The sequence below is a fragment of the Lepisma saccharinum genome, chromosome 15 (assembly GCF_977018435.1).
Source record: "Lepisma saccharinum chromosome 15, izLepSacc3.1, whole genome shotgun sequence".
NCBI lineage: Eukaryota > Metazoa > Arthropoda > Insecta > Zygentoma > Lepismatidae > Lepisma > Lepisma saccharinum.
Window position 1 is genome coordinate 32181030 of NC_139243.1, and position 19908 is coordinate 32200937.

General features: G+C 39.9%; 1 pseudogene; it reads left to right on the plus strand.

The window, feature by feature from the left end:
* Nucleotides 1-10282: 10282 nt before the first annotated feature.
* On the plus strand, nucleotides 10283-11517 carry LOC145999445 (serine/threonine-protein phosphatase PP1-gamma catalytic subunit B pseudogene; annotated as a pseudogene).
* The last annotated feature ends 8391 nt before the right edge of the window (nucleotides 11518-19908 follow it).

The following is a 19908-nucleotide window of genomic DNA, read 5'->3' on the forward strand; positions in this document are numbered from 1 at the left end:
TAGTGTGCATGCGTGTATGTGTGGTTTTGGAGAATTCCGTTAGAACCTTTACACTGCGGAACCACATCTACTCTAGGAAACTTTCTTTGTGTGTCCAGAAAAAAAATGATCAAAAAGCAGCAAAAAACTATGAAATAGCGCCTTGCTATAATGTCGAGTTAACTCTGGAAATTAGATGTTCCAGATGGCAGCAGAAATGCAAAAGCTTTAGACATCTGCCAGAATTTTGAAAGCTCAGTTCATTATGAAATTCTAAGGCATGCAATGGCACTCAAACATTGCCAGAAAACATCCTAGGTCCGTTTCAAAAGAAAGCATTTTCCTTAGAATTTATGCCATGAACAAAATGCTAAAGTGTAAAGAGCAAACCGTTATGGCATTTCAGATGCAATGGCATATTTCATGGCATTTCTGAAGAATGGCACAGAGGTTGCGCCGTCGCCTTGTAATCAAGGGGTCCCGGGTTCGATTCCTGGTGGAGGCACATAGTGGTTCGGATCCCACTTTAAACTGTAGGTCCAGTCCCGATTAGCCTTAATGTGCATAACGTGAACTTAAAACACCAAATCAACCAACCAATCAAGGATAGAATCGGTCCTGTTACCGCAGCATAACCAATCAGAGGAAACCTCTAGGTCAGAAGTGTACATGCAATGGTGGCCAAGTGAGATGTAAACAATGTAAGACTTCACTCTTTTAAAAGCCGATAACTATTCAACAGAGAAGAATAACGTTTCATATTAATACAGAGTATTCCCTGACATTCGCTATGAGATTCGGCGGCAAGCGGTCCGGCGTCAGCGCTTGTATTTCCCGGTGAACGGGGTCCGCGGCAGTCGCTAGAGTCGGCAAATTGGCATTTACACGTGCAAGTTCGTCTACTGTAATTCTCCAGATTTCTCGTACAATACTCTCTTTAAACTCACGGAGGGTGTGCGGATTGTCCTTCTATACTTTATTTTTTAGATGTTTTTTTTATTTTTAGATTTAGAAATTTTAGCGGCTCTAAATTCTGTGGTTTTTGAAACACCCGTTTCTTGTGAGAGGTGGCTTATAGATTTCCGAGGAGACTGTTCTAACTTTTGTGCTATCTCATCGAGTTTTTCCTTAGTAAGTACCCGTGGGTTTTTCATTCCACTTTTATTCAGAACTGACCCTGTAACTCTAAACTTTTTTACGAGGTTTAATATAGTGGCCCGGGAACACCAGGAAATTTCGTTGCAAAACGTCGTCACACTTCTCCACAATTCCTCTTTCCGAAGTAACACTCGACAAGATAAATCCTTTGTTGTAATGCAAACTTTTGTGGTGCCATATTAAGCCACAATCTTCAACACACGGACACGACACAACACAACTTCCGAGGGAGGATTATACTGGCGTCAGTCTGCAACGTCAACAGAAAGGGAAAGAGAGCGAAAAAAACAGACTGTAGAGTGCGACTGTCGCGGACCCCGTTCACCGGGAAAGACAAGCGCTGATGCTGGGCCGCTTGCCTCCGATTCTCGTTGCGAATGTCAGGGTAGTTATTAGGTAAAAATCAATGGCGTTGCTTAAATACATACTCTATAGTGAATGGGAAGAACAAATTAGTTGTTTCAATTGTAAACACCAGGCGTTGGCTCAAATACGTAGTATGCTTTTCGTGCTGTATATATTATTTAACGTTCTCTGCACGCGATGCATCGCTATCGCAATCGCAAATGCTAACCAGAATTTTGAAGGAAATGCTTTCGTGTAATGAACGAGGACACAAGGGCACGTGACCCTCCCAATTAGGAAAGACTAAATATTATTGGAAGTAATGATTTCATTATATCCCATCAATACAAAACAATTTCCAACAACATATGAAGCAATCCCTCAATAACCTCTTTTGGTTATATACTCTCACGTATTTTTCCAGAAAATGAAAGATTAAAATAATGTTTAGGACAAATAAAATAATCGAAATGGGATTTGCTGAACTCTGGAATGTGCACCAGTGAAAATCGAATCTTGGACGTCTTGTTTACATAAAGCTCACGTAATGCTGCGCCACTTTGTAGGCCCGCGAAGAAACACGTGTGGAAAAGGGTATAAACAAATTTACACTAATGGAGATGAAGCTGAAGTATCTCTCTTTCTCTGTCTCTCTCTCTCTATACCTTTCAGTCTGTCTATCTGTCTCTCTCAGTCTCTCTCTGTTTCTCTCTTTCTCTGTGTCTCTCTGTCTCTCTCTCTCTATCTCTCTCTGTATCTATCTCTTTGTCACTCTCTCTGTCTTTCTCTGCCTCTCTTCCTCTTTCTCTGTCTCTCTCTCTCTATACCTTTCAGTCTGTCTATCTGTCTCTCTCAGTCTCTCTCTGTTTCTCTCTTTCTCTGTGTCTCTCTGTCTCTCTCTCTCTATCTCTCTCTGTATCTATCTCTTTGTCACTCTCTCTGTCTTTCTCTGCCTCTCTCCCTCTTTCTCTGTCTGTCTCTGTCTCTTTCTGTCTCTCTGTGTGTCTCCCTTTCTGTCTCTATGTCTATCTCTCTCTCTCTGTTTCTCTTTCTGTCTCTCTCTCTGCATCTCTCTCTGTATCTCTGCCTCTCTGTCTGTCCCTCTGCTTCTCTCTCTCTCTCTCTCTGTCGCTCTCTCTGTCTAAATCTCTCTGTTTCTTTCTGTCTCTATGTCTCTGTTTCTCTTTCTGTCTGTCTCTCTCTCTCTCTCTCTACCTCTCTCTCTCTCTGTCTCTCTCTCCCTCTGTCTCTCTCACACACACACAGAGACTCACACAGACACAGACACAGACAAAAGTCTTTCCGATATTTCTGACACTTTACCATTAGTAAGTGAATTCTTTATTTGTTTCTGTTTTCAATTATTGTTGAAACCAGTACTGTAGAACTACGTCAGAAGAAACTGCTGCTAACCCAGTTGCCTTGTAATCAAGAGATCCTAGATTCGATTCCCAGTGAAGCAAGTGGGTTGTATCCCACTTTGAACTGTAGACTCAGTCTGAATTGATTTACCTGGACTTAAAGTGGACCTAAAACAAAGATTGCGAAACTATTTTCACAAAAGAAAACCGCGCAATGTAGCGTAGAATGCCTGCATTTAATATGTAGAAAATATTATACATTGAACTTAGAAAGTTAAATCCTACGACATGCATATTCTGGGGCAATGTATATTCTGTGCCCCTCCCAAGAAATATAATTCTGGATCCGGCTATGATGTGTGTGTTTTTGTCTTTGAATTCACCTCTTCCCATTTCAGTGCTTGTGAATCCTTCCCTTTCAAATAGCATAAGCCTATATCAGTGGCGGTGATTTGATCTCAAAACCGGAAGGGGCATGGTGCCAAAACGGAGGGGCAAAGACAGATTTTTTCCTTTGTAGATAAGGTTTAGCATAATACGGGGGCAAAAGTGGCGAAAAGTGGAGGGGCAACTGCCCCCTCGCCCCCAATAATCGCCGCCACTGGCCTATAGCTATAGCCCCATCTAGTTCGCTGCACTTTTAGACTCTCTCTGCAGTAGCGCGTCTAGTTGGTTAAACGGTGCAACACCGTCTTGTCTTCTTCGTTGTTTTGGTGTCAAGTAGTGTATTTAGTGTCTGCACCGTTTGCACTACGTTCTGGAGCGGTGTGGTGTTATGATCACGTGGTGCGTGCTATGTAATCAAACGAACGTTTAAAGCAGCACACAGGCATTTGTTGAATCTCCTGAACTGGAACACCGCCTTTTGTCTACTTGGTTGAACGTCATTTCCTTGCACCAACCTGACACCAGGGTACACCTGCATTACACCAAGTGTCAAAAAGTGCGGCGAACTAAACGGAGCATGTACAGTGGTGGAAAAAAGTTCTTCCCCATAAGACTTTAATGGCAGTAAATAATGCCGGAAAGGTAGGCAACACACATTGCACCTTTAGGTGATCGGGTGATTCTGTCTGTCTCAAAGACCAACTCGTCTTTTATGCAATAGCCAACAGACACAGGAAATGTAGGAAAGTCACGTGACATCAGGTGGAATGTTGTTCGTCATAAAATCGCCTTTCTCAAGCCAGGTCGCAGAACCGACAAGAGTTATAGCCTATGTCCGAAAATGATTCCCCTAAAACCGTTGAACGAAACGCTAAAATAATTCTTGCCTTAATTACAAAGGCTACTATACTATATGTGCCGCGGTAGCTCGGTCGTTTGGGAGTTTGATTACCATGCGAGAGATCTGAGTTCGATCTCCGACTGGGGAGAATTGGAATTTTGTCCACCTGTTCAAGTGGCTCCGGCGCCCACCCAGCGTCGTATAAAGTGGGTACCTCTAGGAAACTTGTGGGGGGAAGGGGTAAAGGCGGCCAGGGGTGTGGTGCTGATCACATTATCCCCACCTTCGGCCGTAACAAGAAAGTGTGGGACCCTAACTCCGCACCCCTTACACGCCTTCATGGCTTTGTGCAAAGCACAAGGTAGCACTTTGCTCTTTCATTTACTAAACGTCCCGATTTTGTCGGAACAGAACTTTCTAATTTCTATGTGGACTTCTTCCAAGTTCCGTAGGGATGTGAATAGGCTCCAGTTTTTCTTGACACAATTCATTCATGTTATATTTCGTTATAAAAACCACGGCCGATGTCCTGTGTGTGTGTGGAGGGGGGGGGGGCTATAATTCAAACATGTGAGGTGATACTTTTCTCACTACTCCATTCTCCAATTCTTCGTATCCGAAATAACTCTCAATTCCACACACTGAAAATGTAGCATTTCCTAGATCTTAGCATGCAAATATCTAGCAACAAAGTAATGTGTAGGCACATAGTGGTTCGGATACCACTTTAAACTGTAGGTGCATTCCCGATTAGTCTTACTGTGCATAAAGTGGACTTAAGACACCAAATCAACCAAACCAACACAATCCCGTTATCGTCCAGATTATTGAAACCAGAAGCTCCGTCGCGAATAACATAAGCAGGAAGACAATGTGAAATTACCCAACAGAAACAGAACCTACAACGGCTAGATTGGATTAAATCGACGATACAGCACGCGTTCTGAAATGAAGAAGAATACGAAAGTTGAAGGACCTCGATACACACACACACTTTTCCTCCCCTCAATGGTAAGATTTCTTTCTTGCAGAGAAGCCTTTAGGTAGGGATTCAAGGCCACGACGAAAAAGTGTTTACATGCAATGACGGGACCAAAACAAGGGTCTAGTTTGATATGAAAGCTGTGTTCCTCCTTATTTCGTACGTCATTGATAACAGGAACACGCCTCGTCTGCTACCCCTAGTTTCGTAGAGCAGACGCTTGTTTGCCACCCTTTGGTTCCGTGACCTTCGCTCGTAGCAAGAGTGAATGACTCACCAGATACCTGTTGTCTGTAAGCTTATGCAAGAATAGAATTTTCGTTAGCGTTTGGAAGTATTGTTTCATCTGCAGTTATATCAGTTAACGTTCGAATTGTTTCCTAATGGTTAAGTTATTTATAAATTAGTTCTCGAGAGTGAGCTTTCTATCTATTTGTATGGGGGGGGGGATATACAGCCTGCATGTATTATTTTTTTTCCTGAAACAAGAAAAAATTCCAAGACAAAAAAAGAGTCGTAGAAGAGTAGTTAACAAAAAAGAAAGAAGAAAACGAAAATGTAAATGTTTATATAAATTATTGTATAGATCGAGTAAATAATATTTTCTCACGGGGCCTCCTCGATGGCGTAATGATAACGTCGTCACCTTATAATCAAGGGATCCCAGGTTCGATACACGGTGGATGCACGTAGTAGTTCGTATGTCATTTTAAACTGAAGGTCCAGTCCAGATTAGCTTATCTGTGCAGAAAAAGTAAAAAAAAAGAAATTGTCACAGTGTAAGAAAATTTCATGTTCAACCACATACAAAAGGAATAATTTATTCCATGTTGGAGTTCACATTTATAGCATCTAACCAACACAATTATGGATCGCAACGTATTTTCTCAGATCCATTTTAATTATACGTGCAGAAGTTGAGGAAAGAGAAAGCCAAGCAAAACACAGATGCCTTCTCCAGAATTTCAAATCTCGTTACTTAAGGTTCTGGGTTGAAGTCCCGGGCACGCATGACTCTCTTGTTCTTGCCCTTTTATCTGCTTTAATGTATTTAACCATAAATCGTCGTTATGGTTTACCACCAGGGGAGGAATAATGACAATAATTGCCAATACAAAGCCAATAACGAACAGAACAACAACTCAATTAGGGAGATGTCAAGAAAGAAACAAGACTTTACAATGTCTCCGTCTCTCGGTTTCTCGAATTGAAAATTGCTCTCCCGTTCTCGGTCTCGGCTAGTTACATATAGAAATCGAAAAAGTATACATATATTTCATATATCCCGGTTTTATAGGAGATTTCGTGAGATATGAAATAAGTACTCTTCGATCATGTTTATTTTTATTAGTTTTGTTACGTAACATCACTTTTCTTCCCAGCCGTGGACGACTGACCATTACATGAAATTAATGACGAAATACTCAAACACCTGTGACAAGGACGGTACTCAAATCCGGGAACTTTGGTGACGAGATCGAAGGTTGACCGCTTAATGAGCTTGCCCACCGAGTCTGCTTAATGTTGCTTGTGTCAGGTAATTCGAAATAACTGTCAATATCCCACATTCATTATCATTTGTTTCATAATTTATCTTATTGATGTTATTAACCCGAAGTCGAAGAAATAGTTGAAAGGCAATAATGCAAGATTGAATGTCTATGATGTTACTTCGTGCTGAATAATATGACGTGATATTATGATATGAATATATTAATAATATAATATGCCTAGTCATTCGATTGATTGATCCCAATTGCGCACACAAAATATGGTATAATGTCCACTCCTAACCAACCTCCGTGGCGGAGTGGTTAGCACAGCGCTTTACGACAGCATGGGTCCCTGGTTCGAATCTCGGCTTGGCCATGGGTGTTCTTGGTGAGTGTCCGTTAATCAATGTCATCATATCATCACTCATTACTCATCTTCATCGTCGCTATTTGCCAAAAGTGAAAGAATAGCGACACTAAATAACAAAAATCTAATCAAATGGAACATCTTCACCGATTTAATTCTATACCGTACCAAATTCCCAGTTTATTACTGCTTCTTGCTTCATTTTACAGCATCTCAATTGTTTTCCGGTTCGAAAACAAATGGAATGTTGTTTTGTGCAGTTGATTGTGCATTGTTTCGTTGTTTGGATTGTTTAATTAACGTCGCATTAATTAGTTTTAGACCAATCGTGACAGAGGGAATCGAGAGCACAAAGGAAGGGGAAAACACAAGTTAGAGACCACGGCTCTCTTTAAAGGTAGGATTCCTTGAACACGACTGAAGTGACTGCAGAATATTATGGATAAAATTTGTTTCGCTTTTTCCTTTTATTTCTGTTTCAGTTATTTTACTTCGCTTTTCTTCTCCCACTGACGTTAATCGTGTCGGTGAGGAAGAATTATAAACTCGTGAAATGGACGATGGGACAAAATAATATATATGCCTCTCCCACGGTTCGAAACTGTAGCCACAAAATATTGTCTTATTTTTAAAATTTACGTCAAATATGGTTTCACTCGTCTCTTTCTCAAGGCGTTCCATTGCCTCTCCGATGGCGTAGTGGTAACGTCTTCGACATGTAATCAAAGGCTTCCGAATTCAATACCTGATAGAGGAACATTTGGTTCGGATCCCACTTTAATCTGTAGGTCCAGTGCATAAAGTGGACTTAAACCATTAGCGTGTGGCATGTGGCCTGTGATGAGAACCATCATTTCAGTGAACCTTCTTGACAATGACTAGTATCACTCGAAAAATATTTTCTTATGAGTAGATCTTGTTAAGAAACCAGTTGCTGAAATGTTCTTCTTGAGGCCACGTAGCACCCAGCTGTTGTTTGTTGTTGCTGGGGCATGAGTCATGTGACTCATGCTATCAATGCTCAATCCTTCCCGAGAACTCAGATCCACCAGACAAACTTAAGCGAATAATTTGTTATTTGGGTTGCATAAACAACAGGCTTTAAGACGTTACGAAATTCTAGGTACCGTGGCCCAGGTAATTCTTTCTCCGACTGTACAACAGGGCGTTCACAATCTAGCATTTGTAATAACATCAGATCTATTCAAAGAAACAAAGAAACAGTAATGGCCTATAACCTGTCTCAGTTATCTCTAGAGCAGGCGAAGTAGTGACACGAGACGACTCCACCAATGTATGACTGTTTTCTACATTCACAAATAACTAATATTTACTTGATTTCTATTGCGTACAAGTTTCTAAAATTAACAGGGAACTATTGAGGTTAAGAACGCTGTATCAATGTCGATATTTGTTTTAAGTTGTTGATTTCGATTCGCTTTTGTTATATGTAAGAAGATTGACTTAAAAATGTCTTGTGTCAGAAATCGAAAATGAGTTTATATCTAATGTTCTAAAGTGAAATAATATTTTGGAAGTTGAGGTGTGTTGTTTAATTCTTGCAATGTAAGTATAATAACATTATGAAAACCAGTTGAGCGCTGAGGACTTGCAATTTAATTTTAAAATTGTGTTAAAGTTTGCTCATCCTTCGCGTACAATATATATCCAGTGTGAAGTATCGTTGCAAATGAGCACGTGAGAATTGCGTGAGGGGGGAAGGTACTGCAGCTACCAGCCTTCGCAGCATCGTGTACTGCTTCGTTCTACCCACTCGATTTCCCTTATTCTCTGTTGCTATGCGCGGCCTTGCTCCAGGGATAACTGAGATAGAGTATAAGCTTCAACATGCGTATAGAGGTCGGCATTCGTCGCCATTTCCTTTTTCGAACAAACCCACTTCCGGCTTAGCAACGTGTCTCCCGGGAATACGAGCACCTACAATTGGTTACTATGGCAACGGCCCCTTTGAAATCTTCTAATTCAAATAGTGTCGGTCTTTCGCCAATAACGCACTCATTGCACACAACTCTAACCTACATATGAGAAAGAGAAATTGAAACAGCAGCATATATGACGTCACTGGAAAATTCAGGACAGTCCTATTTGCCTCCAATGCTAAGTAAACTGTCACACTGGATGAACTTACTCTTCTGACCAGGACCATCAATTACATAATTCCGGTTTTACATTTTCGTGTCAATGCTTACGTTACCATAACGTTTGTTTTCTTCGCTTTTAATGTACCTGGTATTCGATCAAAAGAGGCAAACAACTATGATAAATGGGATTGATTGATTGATTTGATGTTTTAAGTTCACTTTATGCACAGTGAGGATAATCGGGACTGGACCTACAGTTTAAGTGGGATCCGAACCGCTTGTGCCCCCACAAGGTATCGAACCCGGGACCCCTTGATTACAAGGCGACGATGCTACCACTGCGCCATCGAGGGAGGCGCGATAAATGGGATTCGAACGTGGTACTCTCAATTCATGTTTCTGCCCACAATGACACTAATGATGTAAGCAAAGTAGTGCGCGCTGCTACAAAAGGCTGGTAGTGGCTAAATGCGCTCACTTTCCTTCTCACCCGTTTATTGGGCGATTTTGGGGGGGAGGGGTAACTACACTCCTAATCGGCGCCTAATCGTCATCACTCATCCCCATCTTCGCAATTAAGGAGAAGTGGCAGAAAGGCGAAGTAAACCAAACCAATAAAGAAGATTTAGGTGGGCAGGACGTGTGGTACGAATGTGAAATGTTCACAGGATTCTTGTTTGGAAACCTGATGGAAAGAAACCTGTATGAAGGCTAAGAAGAAGATTGGAGGAATAACGTTGAGATGGACCTAAAGGAAATCGGTAAGGATGTAAAAGATTAGATTAATCTTGCCCCGGATAGAAGCAGATGGAAGGCTTCTGTTGCTACAGCCATAAACCTTCGGGTTTAAGAAAACCAGGGAGTTAGTTAGTTAGTTATACTTATCCCATGCACAAATTGCGGATTGACGCCAGGGTTCCGTGTTCGAATCATCATCTTCACGATTACCCAAAAGTGTCAGAATAGCGAAGAAAAATTAACCAAATCAAATAAACCAACCACGAGCAAATAAGATGCACTCTTCCAAGAATGAACACAAATTTCCAGTCCAGCATTAAACGTCTGTGTGTCCAATGCAACACAAAATTAGTAAGATGACGATATTCATTGTTGACTCTCCTGAAGTTCAAGTGCTTCAAATTCTATCAAAATCGTCTGATAGACGCATCAACTTTATCATTGCGCGGTTAGATGGCAAACAATGGCTTACTCCTAACAATCGTTCCACTGAAAAGAGAGTAATTCCCATTCTCGTTACTCAGGCGACAAAAAATTTCTCCGTTACCCACACGCAAAATCTTCACAAGCTGTCTAATCACTACTGGATACTATTGTTATGGAATTCCCTTAGCCTCAATTTTGATCCTGCCCTGTACCCAAATCGCTGTTGTGTCGATGAAGTTGCTATACCGGAGTGTACCTTCGGGTAAGAATCTGATTAATGGATGACAAACTAAATGTCGACAGTCTCATAACCCGTCTGCTGGAAGTGCGCGGCACGAACGTGCCTAAAGTAGTGAACATGTCCGAGAGTGAGATCCGGTTGCTGTGCATGAGGTCTAAGGAGATATTTGCCAGTCAGCCGATGTTGCTGGACCTGACGTCTCCTCTCAAGGTGTGCGGCGACATCCACGGCCAGTACATGGATCTGCTGCGGCTGTTCGAGTTCGGTGGTTTCCCTCCCGATGCCAACTATCTCTTCCTGGGAGATTACGTCGACAGGGGGAAGCAGTCACTGGAGTCCATCTGCCTGCTCTTGGCCTACAAGATCAAGTACCCCGAGAACTTCTTTCTTCTGAGAGGCAACCATGAGTGCGCTGCCATCAACAAGATCTACGGTTTCTACGACGAGTGCAAGAGGAGATACAATGTCAGGCTGTGGAAGACGTTCACGGATTGCTTCAACTGTCTTCCCGTGGCCGCCATCATTGACGATAAGATCTTTTGCTGTCATGGCGGGTTGAGTCCTGAACTCCGCAGCATGGACGACATCAGAGGCATTCCCAGACCAACGGACGTCCCTGATCAGGGACTCTTGTGCGATCTTCTATGGTCCGATCCTGACATGGAGGTGATCGGCTGGGGTGAGAATGACAGAGGGGTCTCCTACACTTTCGGGGAAGATGTGGTGAAGAAGTTCCTCCACAAGCACGAGTTCGACTTGATCTGCAGGGCTCACCAAGTCGTTGAAGATGGGTACGAGTTCTTTGCCGACAGACAGCTTGTGACCCTCTTCTCAGCTCCCAACTACTGCGGTGAATTCGACAACGCCGGAGCAATGATGAACATTGATTATGCATTGACCTGTTCATTTCAGGTTATAAAAACGCCAGAAAAGAAGAAATCGGGCGCGAAAATAAAATACCGCCGTTCCTCCCCACCAATGGCTGATCTCAGAGCCAACCAGTAATGACCAATACACACTCATGTACATACGTATGTATTGTTGAAGTATTCTTATTACAAACCCTTAATATCTGGCATGTATAAATACTATTCTTCTTTATTTTTTCTAAAGTTGACATTTAGCATTCAAATGAAGAATTGACGAGAAATAAACTTGAAATGGTTCAGCAAGCTTGAACTCTGGGCAAGATGACATTTTTCGCTAAAAAGACATACATAGTAGTACGAACAAAATACCGTAGTATTGTCCTACATGTTACATCTCCTGTATGTGTCAAATTATACGTTACAAAGGTTTGTCTTCAGTTAATTACTAATATTAAACACATTGTCTACAAATAACTATGATAATTTTGTTACATAATAACATTGTTGCACGTAGAAATTGTAGAACATATTATGGAATGTTATAATTATGTTTAAATAATATATTTTATTTGAGTCTCAAGAATAGCGTAGTTCCAAAACACAAGTATTCGTCTAAATATAATCCAAAATCAATATTAATAATAACAATAACTATCTTGACATGTTGTACAAAAACAACAGTATCACCACTAAAGTAGACATTTCGTTTTCACCACACAGTAATATACTTCACAATAAAATTACGCAATTTATCACCTATTATCAAATATTCAAAACCTTTTACAACTTCTAATTCAAGTTAGATTAACATTATTTACTCATAATGGTCAACAATTAATTTTGTAAAGTTATAATGTATTAAAAATTAAACTTCCATCTGCGAATTTGATAGAAAAAATATGTTTGTGCCTTGATGTAAACAAAGGTCCAAACCACTAAATATGTGTCGAGAAATAATGCATATCTACTATATTGTTCATAAATTTATGTGTGTATTCAATTGTCATTTTACGATTATTGGCTTTAAACTAAAATGTGCTAGTCAAGTATCATGGATCAGTTCACAATATTTTAGTTCAAGTTTCTTACAAAAATGTCTTACAGATAACGTTTGCTCATTTTAATACTTCTTCAAGTGAATACTAGTTGCACCCTCCAAAACAACTCCAACGTATGTCAGTTTTGAAAGAAAAATTGCATTTAGAAAACAGTCGCGTGCAGTGATAATTAGACTAGTACACTCGTCTTCTTTATACAGCATTTTTGTACGAGAAACAATTAAACCGACATTGTTCGATTGTTTTGAAGTAGGATTTTCTATTAATTTCTGTAATAAGTATTTAATTCTTCGTAGTGGAGGTAAATAATTTTACAAACCGTGAACATGAACGCATAAAAATTGTGATTCGATTCAAATCGAAAAGTCAAAACTGACAAGAAAATATTCTGCTCTGTTTTTTTATAATATTGGTTGTGGGAAGCAGAATTTATTTTAAGCTTGTTATATAAAGGACCTAAAGGAAATCGGTAGGGATGGAAAAGAGTATATAGATCTTGCTCAGGATAGGGACAGATGGAAGGCCTGTGTTGCTGCAGCCATGAACCTTCGGGTTTAAGAAGGCTAGAGAGTTAGTTAGTTAGTTGTTATATGTTCACTAAAGCTAATTGAAAATAGCTTAAAATGAAATCCATGTTATTGAAATATTCCTTAACGAGAAAACGATTTCAGGATTATTTGATATAAAGATATAACCTTAAACGCTACCATAGAGACACAAATTCAGTTAAGTAAAATATATAATACAGCGTGTTCATAAAGTCCCGGTACCATTACAAAAAGACATTGCTCGGAAACTACATGCAATAGAACAATGCTGTTGATTGCAAAATGTGTATTATAACACTGATAATGACAGTTTGGACCCCTTTATTGTTCCAAGGATGTTCGAGGTCTTCTGGATAGACATTTCCCTGGTAGATGGATAGGTCGTGATGGACCAATTCCCTGGACACCGCGCTCTTCCGATATCACACCCTTGAATTTCTTCTTCTGGGGATATATCAAAGATTGTGTTTACCTCACTCCTGTTCCAGATGTTGCTACTCTTCGAAGAAGAATAACGGAGATTATCCTAACTGTTACTGGTGATATGCTGGGGCGTGTATGGGCGAAGTGGATTACCGCCTTGATGTTCTGAGAGAAATTAGAGGGGCGCACATTGATGTGTATGGCATATAAACGTGGAGAGTTGTAGCTCATTTTGCAATCAACAGGATTGTTCTATTTCAAGTAGTTTCCGAGCTATGTTTTTTAAATGGTATCGGAACTTTATGAACGCCCTGTATATCTATGATCTTTCGTATACCTCACAAATACATTCTGATTGTGTGTATACAACAATGCAGACATAATTAGTTCATCATGAATGCGTGGTGAAAATTGAACGACAGTAAACTGACAGTCAAATGTTTAAATAAATGAAAGTCGAGAAAGAAATGCAGACATACATAAATACACATTAAAGCTATACATATAGGGTGTCGCCTTACAACACCGACAAACTTTCAAATGGTGTATAACATCAAATTCTTTGTTCGATAAGACCTTGTTTCGAAGTTATGTGACCTTTGTAAACGGTATTTTCTATCGTGTATTATGAAGGCATGGTCATAGATTCACGGTTGCCACTAACTTACTTTTTTTCTGTCGAAAAACGATAAAATTCTCATTACGCTACTGACAGCTTGTGCAGCCAATCAGGCAATGCATATATGATATAAGGGAAATGGGGTAAACCCAGTGACTTCACCCTGAATGTATCTACTAACATGATGCGTACCATAGTAGTATGTTATTCAACAGAAAATAATTGCCAGTGCCACGTGGCTCCATACATACAGGAAGGAAAATGCCGATTTTCTAGGGTTCTTACCTTCTAAATAAACAAAACATTACTAAGAAATTATATTCATCCTGTAGTTCTGTATAGCTCTAGAAAGTTCATTGCATTGTCCGGCAATACCGTGTAAATGCAGGATTTGAACTATTTGACCATGCATGCATTTTGAGAAATCTGCCCACCTGTAGGTTTCAATTATCCGTGTTTTTTATTACTTCATGAGGTAATTTACTAACTAATTTACTTGAAAACACTATCCTGTCTTCTTCTCTTATTCAGAAACTCTTCTATCACTTGATCGTGGAGGCTAATCATTAATATTTGGATAGTTGCCAGAATTCTGGAACCTTGCCCTCGCACCTAAAGTTATTATTTTCTCAGAACGTACGCCTATAAAGTTTTTATGAACCTATTTACAACTTTATGATTACGATTCACATTTTCATAATGATATAACACGCCATCGCCCTTCTGTTGATATTTTTGCAGATCCATTTTGATTTATGCTAAAGTTTTTAAATGCAAGCATAGCCTTCCATGACACAATGATGTTCCATGCTTTGGAATAGCATGGGATAGACTGGATAAATTGCCACTGCGCTAAGACGCTGGAGACCCCGGGTTCGAATCCCAGCCTAGGCAAATGTGCTCTTTGTGTGTCTCTTCATCAATTTCATCATTTCATCCCCCACAGTGGCGGCGATTAGGTGGACGAGGGGGCAGTTGCCCCCCACTTTTTGTCACGTTTTGCCTCCACACTATGCTAAACTTTATTTACCAAACGATTTGGCGCCTGCACCCCTTAGTTTTGGAACCCAATCTCCGCCACTGATCACCCACGTTCGTTGTCTCGATTATCCAGAAGTGGAAGAAAAGTGAATTAATTAATCAATCAGAAGAAAACAAGAAACAAGACCAGCAATAAAGCTTCACTGTTTTCCTACGATACTTTGTCCCGGGAAACTGTTGAGCAAGGCTGCGCAGAACGGTAGAGAAGAGGAGAAAGCGAGTGGGCGGAGCAAAACAATGCGCACTACTGCAAATTGCTGGTAGCTGCATTTTTAAAGATGCGATTTCAAGGAGACCCCTTTTGCTGACTTCGCAAACTGAAGACGTAAACAATCTTATGGTAGTCTCGAGTCGGAGGTGGGTAGGGAAATGAGGACCTACCTAACTGCCGTGTGAGACTGGATTTACTGTCGCGCAGCGTCGTCTTAGAACACGGTATGGTAAGGCAGTCAATCTACGATTGGAGCAAGATATGTGTGCAAGGGGAAAAGTCCTGGGAAGAGGAGAACGGGACTATCTCATTGATATCTGTCGTGTCACAAAAGGGTCACACATAGAACATTTGTAACTTACCAATATAAACTTCAGGACGTACTCCTTAAAACCATGTAAGTATTCCAATCCTATTGTTAAAAATTCTTCGGTAAATTTCTCGTATCGGACAAACGGATTTCTTCAAATTTACAGGAGAAATTACTTACCGAATGCAGTTTCTTTATAGTTGTGGAAATTCGGGAAAGTGTTTTCTCGCATCGTTCATAGAATTTTGCCGGTAAATCATCTATTTTTCTATATAAATGTGTAACCGATGCACGGAAGCTGTTGCATCCATTTCCATCCAGCCGGATGTTGCCTGTGTGTGATTAATCAATGTCGGTCAGTGTTTCCAAACACGTGTTTTTGTAACTGAAGAAGGTACGTTTCCGCAAATGGTTTGTGGGGCTATGTGTCAATGGTTCGTGGGGCTATGTGTCAATGGTTCGTGGGGCTATGCGAAATGGTGTGTGAGGCTACGCATTTTCTTTCTAAACCAATTTTTAACTATTGTAACCTAAACGTGACCCTACCTAACCTAACCTTACCGGAAATGGTTCGTGGGGCTATGTATGAATGGTTCGTGGGGCTATGCGTCAATGGTTTGTGGGGCTACGTAGGTATTTTTGGGTGGAGTGGGGTGGAAACACTGCATGCCGAGTACGGTAGTGAAACTGTGACCGCCATTTTGCGTGTTACCGAAGGCAAAAAGAAACGAAGAAAACTTACTCGATATGTTGCAAATAGAGCTTCTTTCCGTGAAATAAGCGAAATGCCACCTTCAGCAATGTTTCTCAATGCAGAATACGTAAGTACGAATATTCAAATTAAATGAACTAGCAAATTTCAGCCGTTTGTCCGATACGAGAAATTTACAAAACTCTCCTTTCTGTACACCTTTAAAAGTGTTTATTTCTTTTATGATAACCCTGTATTTAAAGAACTTAAAGACTGGTTGATGTACGTCACTGATCGTTGTCCAACGCAATGTTTAATGACCGGATTTCTTTTCCGGTTGAACGTGGATAGGGGGAGGGAACAGAAGAATAAGCGGAGGTGTGGGTATTAGCCTATGTGGTCAGTTCCAACACAACAAACATCGTTGGCGGAAGAAAACTGCTTGTTTTTTTTCTATATCTTTGCCGCGCAGTGTTCCTACGTGAAAGGAATGTTTCCCATGTGCAGAGAATACCAGGTCAAATTTCAGGTCAAAAGTGAAATTATATGAAAAATATCTAAACATGCCGAAAAATTTGAAGTTGTGTATTTCTTTCATATTTTCCCAAAACGTTTTAAAAAAAAGGAATAAACATTTTAAATTAAATTGGAAAACAGTTGTTGCACTCTCACTACCGTCCATTACCTGTTAAACCTGCATTAACGCCAACATAGGGAAGGGTCAGTTCCAGAAGTGAAGATTATATTTGGTACGGCCAATAAATAACCGGATTAATGCCGTGGAAAAGCGAAATAAAGTGACAGAGCGATGAAACTTACGGGATATTTAGGCCAGGCTGGGGTACACAACATGTCTGCGAGACGAGTTCCAGACCGCATCGCTAGGTGGCAGCACTGGCAGGGAAGGAGGTTGTGTATGTGTAATTTGCCTCCAAGGCGCCAGTCAGTCATTCAGTGAGGTGAGTCATGGCGTCGGTGTCAGATGCCACAAAGGAGGCTGAGCGATCCGTGATCAGTTTTTGACGGTTTCCTGGAGACCATTCTGGCAATGGACGATATCATGTTCACTCCTTGCTGTCGCGTTTACTCTTTGGCGTATACATATATCAACATGTATTAACATTTAGATGAGAATTTTAGGTATGAAACTATTATCTTATTAATGGCTCTTCACTTTTGCCACTAGCCACGCAAATAATTGTTCATAGCATCAGTAGTACAGGGTGCTCAATAAGTCACTTAACACCCCCGGTACAAGGCCACTGCAGCGCGCAACATGGAAGTGGTGATGACCAATCGTTATCGGGCTAAGGGGGAACCACATTGACGACACCCGCAGGGTCGGCGGCCATCTTGATGTACGCCATCTTGAATTAAACTTCAGAATTTTAAATGGGAAGGGGGTCGTGCGACATATCAAAATGGGCTAGAATTTTACGAGAAATGCAATGGTGAAGTTTTTTTTGACGTATCTTTAACCAGTAAAAAGTTATGACTGAATTCTTGTACCAATTTGCTCCTTTTCGAGGTGTTAGAAAAATGCCTTAAAATTTGTTTAGCGCATCGGTAATGCATCGAGATCAAAGTGACGTCTAGGGAGAGACGTTCGCATGCCATTGCACATTATTTTAATCGGATACATTCATGAAGAGCTGCTCATTATGAATGGTTGTCGCGAACAATTACCAGTGTGACGCTTCCATTGAATTAAAAGTCCTTCACAGTGACAAGGCTAATGTTTATGTTCAGAAGGAAGTTTATAAAAAGAATATTCCATGCTTTTTATCTGATAACACATTTTTGACAGATCAAAGCTGAATGGTTAGTGTTGGTAAGTTAATGGTGTGACGTGCTGTGTGGAACACGATTGGTTAGTCAATTTTCCATCAACGGAATCTTAACCCTTTCACCCTCAGACAGAGAAACGTGAAAACCCTCGACATCCCAGGTTCTAATGTAAAATCTTCAATAATAAAATCATTTAATATTCCATGACAAATATTACCTGAATCTTCATCCCAATTGATATTGATTTTTTTTAACTTAGTAGGAAGTTCAGTGATAACCATAATATGTTTTTGTTTTTATATACTGTGTTATGTAATAGTACATAACGAAATAACAATACATAATAAACATTATATATAATATATATTGTATTATATATTGCGTCGTTATTCACTCGCAGCTACACATTTTGTAAGTATTACATTGTTATATGGATATGCATAACATAATACATATAATACATAAAGAAATACATATTAGTATACATAAAGGAAGTACAGAGTAGTACAGCAATTCCAGATGAAAACTTCCTACTTATTCTTGACCATTCTCTAATTCTTTGTTGTTTCATGAACTTTGTGAAATGTTCAGTGATTACGATAATATGATATTTTTTATATTTATATACTGCGTTATATAATAGTACATAATGAAATAATAATATGTAATAAAAATATATATATAACACATAAAAGAAATACATTGTATTAAATATTGTGTCTTTATTCACTTGTAGGTACAAATTCTGTGAATTTTACATTGTTATATGGATAACATAATAAATATAATACATAAAACAAGTACATAGTCGTACAGCAAGTCCAAATGGAAACTTTCTACTTTTTCTTGTCCTTATGGTACTTAGCAAAGTGTTCCGGAGAGCATAAACCAGGTTCATCACTGCAGGTTACACAGCACTTCACAGTCATCTTTCGCTTGCTTTCTGCACACTCTGCATTCTTTCTGTTGCCTGCGCGAAGTGCCACGCTTCGGAAGATCAGTCATCATGTGTAATGCTGTTTTTGTTGGTCTATTTGAACACAATGTATTTGTTATTATTGCATAACCTGGAGAATATTTTTCCAGAAGTTGCTTGCACAATTCCTTACTAAAATGGAGGAAACTTACATTCTGGCCTGCAGACTTCATGTACAAAACCCTGGCATTCAGGATCATGCGTTGGATCAAATGAAAGCCAAGTTTTTTGAACCACGAATAGTTCTTCCTAGTACAGCAATATGGCTCAATCAGCTGATCTATGATGTCCACCGCACCCATGTTTTTATTGTAGTGTTCTATGACATGCGGTTTCTTCAATGGGTACATAACTCCACTAGAAACATATTTTTCACGTTCCGACAAATTTGCTTTGTGTTTTGTTGACAAAATATAAACATCACGCTTGTCTTTGTAGCGGCAGATCAAAAAATTTCCCTTTCTCACAAAGCAAGAATCATAGCGATTCAGAGGCAAGTTACATAGTTCCCGTGGAACTCCTCGTTTGGTCCTAATTGTTCCTGTTACATATGTGTTCTTTGATTCCAGAAATGCTGCTAGTCTAGAGGACAAATACCAGTTATCAACTACTATTTCCCGACCTTGTCGAAGAATTGTTTCTGCGAGAAAAACAACAATCCTCTCTGAAATCGAGAGATTCTGTGTCCCTGAAATATGATTCATTTCATATAAGTCTTTACCAATGTAAATGGAAAAATTATACGTGTATCCAGATAATTCTGCATTGCTGGGTCAAACACTGAACAGTTTTATACCAAATCGAGCCCTCTTTGTCTTAATGTATTGCCGAAAATGAAGCGTCCTTTATGTAAAAGCAATGATTCATCAATTGCTACTGTTTCACCTGGATCTACCAGTAGCATGCACTTTTCTTTCAGTGAAGCTGTAAACATTGCGAGTCTTGTCATTGGGG